The sequence below is a fragment of the Cibotium barometz genome, chromosome 1 (genome assembly GCF_041138505.1).
Source record: "Cibotium barometz isolate CiBa-2024 chromosome 1, ASM4113850v1, whole genome shotgun sequence".
In the NCBI taxonomy this organism is placed as follows: domain Eukaryota; kingdom Viridiplantae; phylum Streptophyta; class Polypodiopsida; order Cyatheales; family Cibotiaceae; genus Cibotium; species Cibotium barometz.
This window is the reverse complement of record NC_141046.1, coordinates 75,814,698-75,827,329: the sequence shown is the minus strand read 5'-3', so window position 1 is coordinate 75,827,329 and position 12,632 is coordinate 75,814,698. Positions and strand designations below refer to the sequence as shown.

Here is a 12,632-nt window from a genome sequence, read left to right as displayed (position 1 = left end):
TATAGAGAGAGAGAGAGAGGGAGAGAGATAGAGAGAGAGGGAGAATATATATATATATATAGAGAGAGAGTATATATATATATATATATATAGAGAGAGAGAGAGAGAGAGAGAGAGAGAGAGAATATATATACTCTCTCTCTTTCTCTCTCTCTCTATATATATATACTCTCTCTCTCTCTCTCTATATATATATATAGAGAGAGAGATAGAGGGAGAGAGAGAGAGAGAGAGAGGGAGAGAGAGAGAGAGAGAGAGAGAGAGAGAGAGAGAGAGAGAGGGAGAGAGATAGAGAGAGAGAGAGAGAATATATATATATATATATATATAGAGAGAGAGAGAGAGAGAGAGTATATATATATATATATATATATATATATATATAGAGAGAGAGAGAGAGAGAGAGAGAGAATATATATATATAGAGAGAGAGAGAGTATATATATATATATATATAATATATATATATATAATATATATATATATATATATATATAGAGAGAGAGAGAGAGAGAGAGAGAGAGTTTGCATGCATACTCTCTCAAAGGAGCAAGTGTACCTTGCTTGAGGACATTAACTTTCACCTTTTTGAATCCATTTTATAAAATGTAATCTATTAGCCTCGATATTCAACAGGGTGTATACTCCTTTCTTTGTATTTACAAATTATTTTAGGTTGCAAGTGATGAAAAATAGCGTCCAATTTTTGTCAGTAATAAACGAGGAACCTAAAAATGTTTGTAGTTCCTCTCATCCTGTTCTTTGTATTTACAAATTATTTTAGGTTGCAAGTGATGAAAAATAGCGTCCAATTTTTGTCAGTAATGAACGAGGAACCTAAAAATGTTTGTAGTTCCTCTCATCCTGTTCTTTGACTTGTATTTTCAAGTGTTTTATCATGTCATAATCAAAGCTGTAAAATCTTGAGAAAATTTTCATTGCAATTGTACAAGTGTAGGATGTTTTAAATACCACCCATACTTTTAAGCCTGTTCTAAATGATAGTAGGCGGATAGAAGGCTTATGGCAGGGAAAACATCTTTATAGGTGCTATGTGAGTGTAGATAGCCAAGGTTTTTTTAAGAGACACCCTTCTAACTACTTTATTATTCAATTACAATTAGTTGACATGAATTCAACTCAAATAAATCACTTTCACTATAAATCTAACCAGACCTTGAGAATTCACTGTGTGGCTTTGATCTTATTGGTTATAGTGTTGAACCTATGGTGTTGCCATAAATTCTTGGCTTACTTATGTAACTCTTAACATGTTTACATTAGTGTTAGTTTTAAACCAAAGCTACTTTTGCATGTCAAGCTTGTTTGGGTTCTCAATGCTAAAATTGATAAGCTACATCAAAACCAACAAATTTGAATATTGTTTGGCTTCTCAATGTTAAAATTGATAAGCTACATTAAAACCAACAAATTTGAATACTAAACTACAGTAATCCTCAATGAGTAAATGCTTATTTAGAACTTTGAATTTGAAAGTAGCTGAATTCCTCAATGAGAAGCTATATTCACAACATAGTAAATATGTGGTGTGCATATATATCTGGCCAATATTGAACCTTATAAGGCTTATAGTCCCAAGGATGCAAAGGCTCTAACGATCACGTAATAAAACGGTTTGTGTTATTATGAAGATAAGTATACGAACGGGAAGGTGTACATATATATATGGCCAAATATTGAACCTTACAAAGCTTATACTCCCAAGGATGCATAATCAACATAGTAAAAGTTTGCCTTATTATGAAGATAGTTCTATATGAACGGAGAATGAATCATTTGAAGCCTTCAAATAAAATCTTTGTAGGCCACTTAGAAATGTATTGAGCCACATTGTGAATTCTCTCGGTGATGCCCACCATTAGTGGAACTCCTAGAGCTTCACCATACCATTTACAACAACTTCTTCAAGAATATTTTGTGGATACACATGCAAGCTTACTAGCATAACATCTAGAACTTCACCATACTTCTTTAAAATATTCCTTGAAAATGGGTACAAATGTAAGAGGGGGGATCTTGATGAACGTCACCACCCCCTAAGTCATTACGTGAAATAGTGTCATTGCAAAAGGGCAGGTTTGACGTTCTAGAATGGTAAGGGTTTGATTTTGTGGCTTCGAAAAATGTAGAGCTAAAAAGTATAAACAACGAATGCTGTGTGGGGATGGAAATCCAATTTGTTTATTCCTTGGTGTCTTGTGGACTCTATGGACACATAAAGAGAGTAATATGATTTAAAGGAAGTTTTTATGGTTGTTTTGCTTCGTTGTATCTAGACCCCTTATCAAATTTTCGTAAACAAATGGCATTTCATTTGAGACTAGTTGTCAACAAAGGCATGCGAGGATTGATAGATGAGGATCGATGTTTCACCCAACAAATTATGTTTTTAAGAAATGGTTCACTTATTAACATCTTTTACAAGCATGGTGATCCGATCACACTACTAAGCATGCCCAGTTCAGATGTTTTTGAAGTGTGTAATGTGATGTTTGTTTACGTTTTATTTGAGTCTCCATGTGGTGTAGGTACGAGGATGCATAGGAAACTGAGATGGGAGCATCATTCTCTATAGACACTCAATCGCCGGACCCTAAAAAGCAAGGGAAGGTAGATTTGTACATTCTTACTATCGCTCGTATAGCCAATCAACTGGCCCATAAGACCCCCCCATACATAACTCACGCATGTTTCTAGCGGGGAGACTGACCGAGTAGCAAACACCAACCCCTTAGAGAGAGAGAGAGAGAGAGAGAGAGAGAGAGAGAGACCCCAATAGTAGACATTCGCACTACTCATGGCTCCCCGCCGCCAGCGCAGCCACGCTGCGTGCTGCCGGATGGCCAATCCGGCCCCCTTGGGTCTCTTCGCCTTTGCTCTCACCACGTTTGTGCTGTCCTGCTACAATGCGGGCGTGCTGGGAGTGGGCGCCGCCGACCCTATCAACGTGGCGGTAACATTGGCGGTGTTCTACGGCGGTGCCGCCCAGGCCCTGGCCGGCATGTGGGAGTTCGCCTACGGTGACACGTTCGCCGCCACCGCTTTCGCCTCCTATGGCGCCTTCTGGCTCTCCTACGGCGCCCTCTTCATCCCCTGGTTCGGCGTGGCCGACGGCTACAATAGCCTGGCCGATGCCGCCCACGTCTTCTCCCTCGCCAAAGCCACCTATCTTCTAGGCTGGACCATCTTCACCTTCATCATGCTGGTGGGTAGCGCCCGCACCTCCACTGCCCTCTGCCTCCTCTTCTGCCTGGTGGCCTTCACACTGACACTCCTCACCACGGCCGAGTTTGGCCAGTTCAGCCGCGTGCACCGTGCAGGCGGCTTCGTGGGCATTCTCACCTCCGCCGCCGCCTGGTACAACGCCCTCGCCGAGCTCCTCGACAGCCAACACGACCCCCTCTTCTCACTGCCCCTGGGCAAGACACCCCCTGCAGACGAGGATGAAGATGGAAGCAGCAGCAATACGGTAGGCGTTCCATAGGCGCTCACTGCGTCTCCTGCTTGTAGTGTGCCGAATGATCCGCAGTACTTTAGAATATGGTAGACCACATTATTATTTTAAATGTACCCCACATTATTATTTTAAGTACACCACATTTTATCGAATGCGCATTTCGGAGTGTGATGACATCAAAAGAATTGTGCTTCATTATTTGAATCGTTGCCCAAAATTCCTGAAAATGCTCAAAATTTAGCAATAAGTGGAGGACTGAGACAAAATTAGCACTTTGCCTCAGTCCACGCTTTGCACACGGTTTTGCTCATTCGAACAACGAGTTTCCAGTCAGTCACTTGGTTTTTGTGAAACACTCTAGTTGCATTCGAACGCGCATTCGAACAACGAGTTTCCAGTCAGTCACTTGGTTTTTGTGAAACACTCTAGTTGCATTCGAACGCGCATTCTCGAGTGTGATGACATCAAAAGAATTGTGCTTCATTATTTGAATCGTTGCACAAAATTCCTAAAAATGCGAAAAATTTAGCAATAAATGGAGGACTGAGGCAAAATTAGCACTTTGCCGCGCCCGAGTCCAGGCTTTGCACATGGTTTTGCTCATTGGACAACAAGTTTCTAGTCAGTCACTTGGTTTTCGTCAAACACTCTAGCTGCATGTGTGCGTGCACACAATGTTAACCACTCTAGCTGCATGTGTGCGTGCACACAATGTTAACCACTCTTGTTAACATTGTCTTCCACTTTTTGTAAGCCACTAGTTTTGTACTTGACCATTTGTTTTGTATCCTAGCGCACTGTTACTGAAAAAACGACCAGTCATCTCATTGAGCTAATGGCCAATGGGGAAGTCATGTTAGACTTTGTTGTAACCACACGTATAAAAGAGCTTGAGGAGCTAGTACAATAAAATCGAGAAGCATTTTTAAGATATAACCGATCATCAGCTATAGTATGAAAATACCTCCTTGGTATGTAAGTCATTTTGAAGAGCTTTCAGCTCATAATTCTTATGGTCCACATGTTTCTCTCCCCCTTGTGAATCAAGTTGCGAGGTCTCTCCCTCTCCCTTACTCTCTCGCATCGGTCGATTCTATACTTGCACGCCTAGTTTGGTAACTTGTTAGCGTGGGAGGGTAGCTAGCTACAAATCAAGCACTTAGGAGCCCTCTTGAGTGATTCGAAGACCAAAGGATTGATGATCTTTTCTCTCCTCCATACAGTTACGTAGGATTAGCTCTCACTTTCGTCGTAGCTACACTGAAGATTACATTAGTTGTGATACAAAGCATCATCACTTATTTGGTGTTGCAGTTGGTATCTAGACTAGAATGAATGAAATAGACTGCGAGTAGGGTATAAATATATAAACTAAAATGTAATACTATGGGCTATTTTCTAAGCTAACACTTACCAAGATTAAGAACTTAACCCTTGCACAAGGAAAATTAGGATCTCCAACCATAGCCGAAAAGGTGCTACCTCCATCTTATCCCATTAAGCAATGGGAGGCCAAGAAGCGAGATCAAGAAGGAGTCCAAGAAGCATCTTGAGAATCCTCTTAATCAATTTGCCAAAACCAAGGTCACTACTAAAGAAGACTCTTTCTCCCTACACAAACACAATGCACAAAGATCTAGGGGGAACCATCATCCAAAGGTGCAAGAGGTCAATACTAACCTTGGGAATCACTACACGAAGGTAACCTACCCATTGGCACGGTCCTTCGGTTTTACTAGAAGTAGCCCCCTATATCGACAAAGTCTACATCAAAGACTTCCAAACACAACCACCACTATTAGGCCCAGATCTCCCTCTTACCCTTTACTTCACTGATTCCCCACCATAATCCAATAGGTGGAGGTCAATACCAACCCCAGGAACCATTACAAGGTAAACTACCCACCATCGACGTGTTGTCTTGAGGTCCTTCGGTTACCAAAAGTAGCCCCCTGCCTTAACAAAGTCGGCATAAACTTTAGGCTTTTGAAGAGTGACCCACCAGGTCAGAAGTATCCCCCTACGTTGACAAAGTCGGCATCAGACTTTCGAAGAGTGAACCACTACAAGGTAAACTACCCATCGACGTGTTGTCTTGAGGTCCTTCTGTTACCAGAAGTAGCCCCCTACCTTGACAAAGTCAGCATCAAAGACTTTCGAAGAGTGACCCACCACCATTGGGGGGCCTAGATCTCCCTCTTACCATTCACTTCATAGAGTCCTACTACAATAATCATGATAACACAGAGGAGGTAGAGATGTCAAATGGATCACAAAAGGATCACTCTCAATGAGGATCTCATCTCACAAAAGCTCTCTACCTTCCACCATCCCATGTAAATTCCATAATAGGAAAGGTGCCATGGCCAAAAATAAGCATCAACTCCTGCCAATGGTGCAATGATATCATTATTCTATATTTAATACCCCCAGCTAGGGTACTAAGTTTCCTCACCCACCAAAACATTAAGGATTGACACAACCGACTCCCCACTAGCCCATTGGCTAGGAGATGCCACAACAAAAGAAGTAGTCCCACTTTTGCAACCCGCTCAAGAAGAAGACCGGGCTTGGGTGTTGATATGTTTCAACCACATGAATGCTTCACATAGGGAGCGCCCCAAGGAGAGGCTAGTGCAGTCTAAGCCACCCACCACCAAGAAATTTAACAATCAAGATCCACCCTCTACAAATCCTCACCCATTCCCACATCATGCTAACTTCCAACAGATTTTTCATCACTTGGGCCTCCTACCATTAGGATCATCTGCTGACACACTCTCAAGGAAGTTGTTGTTATTCCACTACAAGACAATGCTGCCATACACGCGTTTTATACACGCGATAAATTACGAACGCGTGTATGGTCGCGCCTGTATTTGAATAGAATCGGGCGCGTGTATTTTTGCATTTAAGTTCGCGTGTATGTTTGCATTAATCAACGCGTGTATGAACGCGTCTATATACACGCAGTAATACACGCACCTATACACGATAATATTCACGGGGTAATACTCGCTATTATACACGGATAAATACACGCTACTATACACGGATTAATACACGCATGGCAGAGAAAAACTGAAAAAAAAACTGAATTCCTTTACAAAATTAAAAACTATTTTCCTTAAACCATCTCATAGTACATTACAGTATACATCATTACACAATCCCACTACATGCATTTACAACAATGAAATATATTCAAAAATAAATCATGCATATGAGATGATGGAAATGTCATCAATTTAGAACATACAGTGACGGATTGGTTAGGGTTCGATCTCATCTTCAATAAGATCCATCCTTGCCAAACGATCAACATCAATATCCATTTGATCAATTGGTAAGGCTACGATTAAATTTATTCCACTATCGATATTCTGTACTCCATTGATAATGGTATCGATGTCCTGATCATCCTCATCAACATCACCATCATCCTCAATGGTAGGGTCATTCTCATGATCATGAGAAATGGCATGCTCATCCTCATTATCATGATCATCTCTTATTTCTTGATCATCGATCACAACATCTTCAATGGCATGTTCGACATCATCTTCATTGCGGCTTGTTACATCCTCCATATGCTCCATATCAGTGAATGTATTATACATCACTTTGGAACGTGGTGCAATAGGGATGACGTACCACCATTTGATGTCATGCACCATTGGTAGATAGATAACCTACTCAAATACACACAGTACAGTAATTAATTAGCATATCAAAAGTCAAGGGGTACGCGAGCTTAGATATATATGTACATGAAACACATTAGTAAAAAAATGCATACCTGCTCACATTGTTGTGGCAATACGAGCCTATCTTTCTTTGTTTGCCAGAACTTTGTAGAGTCAATAGTTACATATCCACTTGCATGGCGTTTTATCGTTGCATCAGGCCCTTTTTCCACCACGTTCATTTGCCATTTGACATCCAAAACATACACAAAGAAGCGACGAAAGTCAAGCCTAAATATGTCTTGGATTATGCCACAATAATCATCCATTTTTTCATTAGCTCCCTCAAAGCTACTAATGACACCGCAATCTTGTGTATTTCTCTTTTCATCAATTCTTTGTGTTCGAAAATGCTTGCCTTCACACCATACAGCATTGAACATAGTGCACTGGACCAAAATAGAAGCAATATTTGTGTAAGCAATGTGAATAAATATTAAAAGCAAATCACTTACAACTAATGCAAAACATTAGTTCTATGTACCTTTGACATGCATCCTCGTGCATACTCCCATTCTTCCGCCGTGATATGCAGCCCCTCGTCGCTCTCTGCTCTCTACATTTCCTCATGCAACCAATCAACATGGATATCATTCGGAAGTGTTGCTAGATACTTAGGGTACGCCTTCCGAGAGCCATGTTGCCTCCGAAAGAGAGCTCTTTCTGCTTGCCTGCTTGTCTTTGCATCCTCATATCTTGTAACCCATCTGCTCATCACATCACTATTAAGGATACAAGTGAAATTGAGATCATCAATCAATGTTCTGTCAATTACTTTACTCTGTCCTTTTCCTTGAGGCACAATAGAGGTCATCCTCAAGTCCTCTTCATTGCTCCATAGTCGTGGCAAAGAGCTGTCTACCTGACCAAGAAATTCTGAAATATATACAAGAGACTCTTGTATCAACCAACCCTCGGCCATGCTTCCTTCAGGCCTTGCACTTTGCCTCACAAAGTCTTTTAAGGTCTTCATGAAGCGCTCTAGGAAGAACATCCAGCGTGCATGCACAGTACCACATAAAGCAATTTCGTCCACTAAATGCACAATGAGATGTAGTTGACTTGTGAGAATGGTTCGCGGAAAAGTCTCCTCTACCAAACAAACCACCTCCACTGCCATAACATGCGCATCATCCAACGTGGCTGGATCAATTGCTTTGGAACTAACATATCTGAAAAATAAATAAATAGTACGTTGTACCTCATGCACGTTCATTTTGCAAGGTATAATGAAGGGTGATCTGAGCATGGGTTTTACATACCTCACAAGCTCGCCCATCTTATAAATACATTTTTTCAAACTCTTATTTGCACAATGGTCGATGCTGGTAGGTAGTATGAACTGTGCACATAAGAGCACATTTATGGTTTATGGCATTACAAAATTTGATTTCAACGTACGTACAAGACTTGGAAAACACTTACTTGAAGCATCTTGTGCCAATCATGGGACTTCAACCCATATAGTTGCTCAACGCCTCTTTTCTTAGTGGTTGTAAAGGCTCCCTTCAATGATCTCATGCATCCAGTGGGAGTACGCAAAGTGGTGATGGCCTGCTTTACCTGCTTCTCCTCTTTCTTTGATATAATCCATGGTGCAGGCGGAAGACGAACGTGCCCACCCACCTCTCGTGGCCAAGCTTGACGCATACGTCCTGCGACCCGCAAGTCCTCACGTACGCTAACATTGTCTCGTTTACCAGTAATATGCTCCCAAATACCAGATCCCACATTCTTGAAGATGTGCATGGGATCAAGAAGATGGTTGATCTTAAGATGGGTCCAATATGGCAGCCGGAAAAAAATGGAGTACCTACACAAGGGATTGCTCTATGTGACCTTTAATCCAATTAGAGACTACACAAAACAAGATTGAAAAAACATCACTATACCTGTTCATGCCATCTGGAGGAAGAATAGTTGTAGACTCCCAAATACGCTTCCAATCTTTTGCACGAAGTGTTTGTGGAGGAATGTTACTCTTACTAGCAACATATTTAGGATGATCTGAGGGGAGAAATCGATGATGATTATCGAATATAGTCTTACACAAACCATCAGCATACTCATGTACTAACGAAGGGCCACAAACAGGACAGGTATGTTTACCCGATGTTTTCAAACCTGTTAAAATATAAATAAAAGTTAGAATAATAAAGTCAAACCGTCTAATTAATATATATAGCCAATAGTAATAGAGTAGGGAGGTAATTAGAATTCTTACCAGAACAATCGCTGTATCCTGGAAAGTCATGCATTGTCCACATCAACACTGCTTTTAAGTCGGAAGTGTCGAGAGGAGGGAGGCCTACTAATGTCCACCACCGCAACACCTCTCCATAGTTCCTCCAACTCATCAATCAGTGGTTCAAGATAAACATCCATATGCTTGACTTTATGTTTCCCTGGAATTAGAAGGGATAACATAAGATGTCCCTTCTTGATCGCCATTGATGGTGGAAGGTTGTAATTCACCAACACAACTGGCCACACGCTGTATGCGGTGCTTTTGAAACCAAATAGATTCACTCCATCCATACCCAGGCCAAGTCTCAAGTTTCTGGGCTCTGTTTTAAAGCTGGGCCACTCATCTTCAATATGCTTCCAAGCAGGAGTGTCTGCGGGAATTCTCCACATGCCATCATCCGATCGATGTGAGGAATGCCATGACATGAGCTCTGCTATGGATTTGCACTTGAACATGTGTTTGATGCGAGGAATTATAGGAAAGTGTCGCAAGACTTTACGAGGTACATCAAAACTCTTCATATCTGTTCTGTACCTTGCTTCACCACAAGTGGGACAATGTAGAGCCTCCTTATGCGTCCCACGAAAGAGAATGCAATCATTGACGCATGCATGTATTTTATCATAATCCAGTCCTCCAAGAGATGTCACATAGCGCCTCGCTATGTCTCTTGAGGTGGGTAGTCTATTTTCCTTTGGAAGCATGTTTGATAATAGCCTGCATCCAATATCATCAATTATAATTAGTCTTAAATCCTAAACCTTAAACCACTAATTCAAATTTGTAAGTTAGAATGCTTACTTCAACAATGCGTCAAGACTTGCATTGCTCCATCCATAAACTGTTTGTATATTAAGTAGTTCAAGTGAAGCACGTAAAACAGAGAATGTGCACCCTTCAAACACCGGTGTCGATGAAGCCTTATAAAGATGCTCTTGTTCCATATCATCATCGTCCATACCTTTGGGATCATCCTTAAAAAGATTCCGCACCATATCATCAAGCACCTCCTCTTCCACAACTTCGTGGGGTGCAGGGCTATTGTCATCCCTTTCCCACTCATCTCTGACAACATATCCCGAAGCTCCAGCATCATCTCGTCGACGCTTTACGTGCTCTCGTCGCGCGTAGGGTACCATGTTAGGGTGTGGTACTGCATCCTGCTTCAATTTATCAAATTATATGTTACAAGTTTATTAATTTAATTTGGATACCATGAGTCATTTGAATACCATCAATTTACATCTACTCACCTCTAAACTTGTTTGATTCCATTCTCCATACATGGAGATGTGATTCAAGGTAATTCGACGTGCTCGTACAATGCATCCTTGACATCGACTACACATACATTTGATCCGTTGTCCCAACCACACATCGCGATTACGATGACGCATTGTCTCATCTTCCCCAGAACTGCTTGAAGAGGTTGATGACATCCTGTGTACAAATCAGAAAACACAAAATCATTATATGTTTTTAATGAAAGCACAAAAATCGCGTGTATTCACGCGGCTATTTCCTAAAAATTGCGTGTATTAACGCGGATACTTCCTAAAAATCGCGTGTATTCACGCGGGTAACTCCTGCAAAACGCGTGTATAAACGCAGCTAAAATATCATACACGCGAATATACACGCAATTTTAAACGCGAATATAAATGCGACGGTATGTTTAAACTAAAAATAGCCCGCCTTCCCCAAATATAGATTTTGAACTAAGAAATCGACTCTGCTTGCCTTTTCGCCTGTTTTCGCCTCTTCCAACAGCAAGGAGGGAGCAGAGAAAGGAGCACACACACGGGAGAAGGAGGGAGCAGAGAAGGAGCAGAGAGGACTTACTTTTTCAGAGGTGAGTCACTTTGTCCTGTGCCTTGTCTCTTTTGTCAGATTTCTTTATACTATTTGCTCTTTGGGTTTGTCCTTTTGCTTCTGTGCACACGATTGGGGTACTGCATCCTGACAGGGGCTCCTTTTATAAGGACATTTTGTCTGTCTTTGTCGGGGGTCGGTCTTTTCGAAAAAAGTTTTTCGCAGGTCGCGTGTAGGAACGCGTGTAGAAGCGCGTGTAACCTGTCTGCAGAGTATGTTCACGCAGATATACACGCGTTTCTGGACGGGTGTATACACGCATTTTCTGACGGGTGTATACACGCGTTTTTTGACGGGTGTATACACGCGTTTCCGCAGACAAAAAACTGCGGCGTTTCAGATTTCATGATTTGCAGGCAACTGACTTGAATGAGGGTATTTGTGTGAGTCAAGAGACAGCCCATGATGTACATGAAGATGTTTGTTGTTGCAGGTTCTTTATGGATATTCCAGGTTCTTCATCCGATCCATTTGTGTATAGCAATTGGCTGATGGAGATGATGAATCATTTTGGGCGCCGGTTGAGCTTACAGAGTATATGTATGCCCATCCCCCTCCTTCCCTGCCTGGTGTCTATACCCCTACCGCGAGTATCCAGGGCACTCCAGTGCCGTCTATTCCTCCGAGTCCGACGAGACGGCATGCAGCTTCTCCTCTTCCACGTCCACCGAGGAGACATACCTCGTCCCAGACACACTCACGTACACCCTCACAGCCACCATCACGTGCTCCCTCAGAGCCACCGTCACGTCAGGGCTCACAGCCACCGTCACGTAGACAATCCCCCAGTCGTGACTCCACCCGCAGCAGTAGGAAGAGTGGGAGTGGAGGATGCAGCGGGTGCTTTGGTGGGGGAGGTGGGGGAGGTAGTAGGGCACGCGGTGAGAGAGGAGATAGAGAGAGAAGAGTTAGAGGAGACAGTTCGGAAGAGGAGGAGATGAGAGAGATAGAGAGAGTGGTCTGCTATGATGTGACGGATAGGGGTGGGATAGTGATGGATGCGAGAGGGAGGGAGGTAATGGAGTACATGCGTGGGGTAGTATCAAACTCATATAGAAATTGTTTTATTAAATTTAAAGATCAAAATAGCCGGTTAGTTGGGGAGGTGATAGAGGCTGTACATAGTCGGTACCCCAATCCCCCATATGCTACATTCTCGGATGTATGGGGAAGGACGCGAATAAGGGAGATCTTAAGTAATAAAAGATCTCACCTTAAAAAACTCGCGTACGATGACCGGCTAAATGTAGCTGCGGGTGGCTATCCTGCCGAGAAACCTGCCATTGCG

At 42.1% G+C, this 12,632-nt stretch overlaps 1 pseudogene; it reads left to right on the top strand.

Moving 5' to 3' along the window:
• Positions 1-2,850: 2,850 nt before the first annotated feature.
• LOC147642427 (accumulation of dyads protein 2 pseudogene) lies at positions 2,851-3,621 on the top strand (annotated as a pseudogene).
• Positions 3,622-12,632: the final 9,011 nt, after the last annotated feature.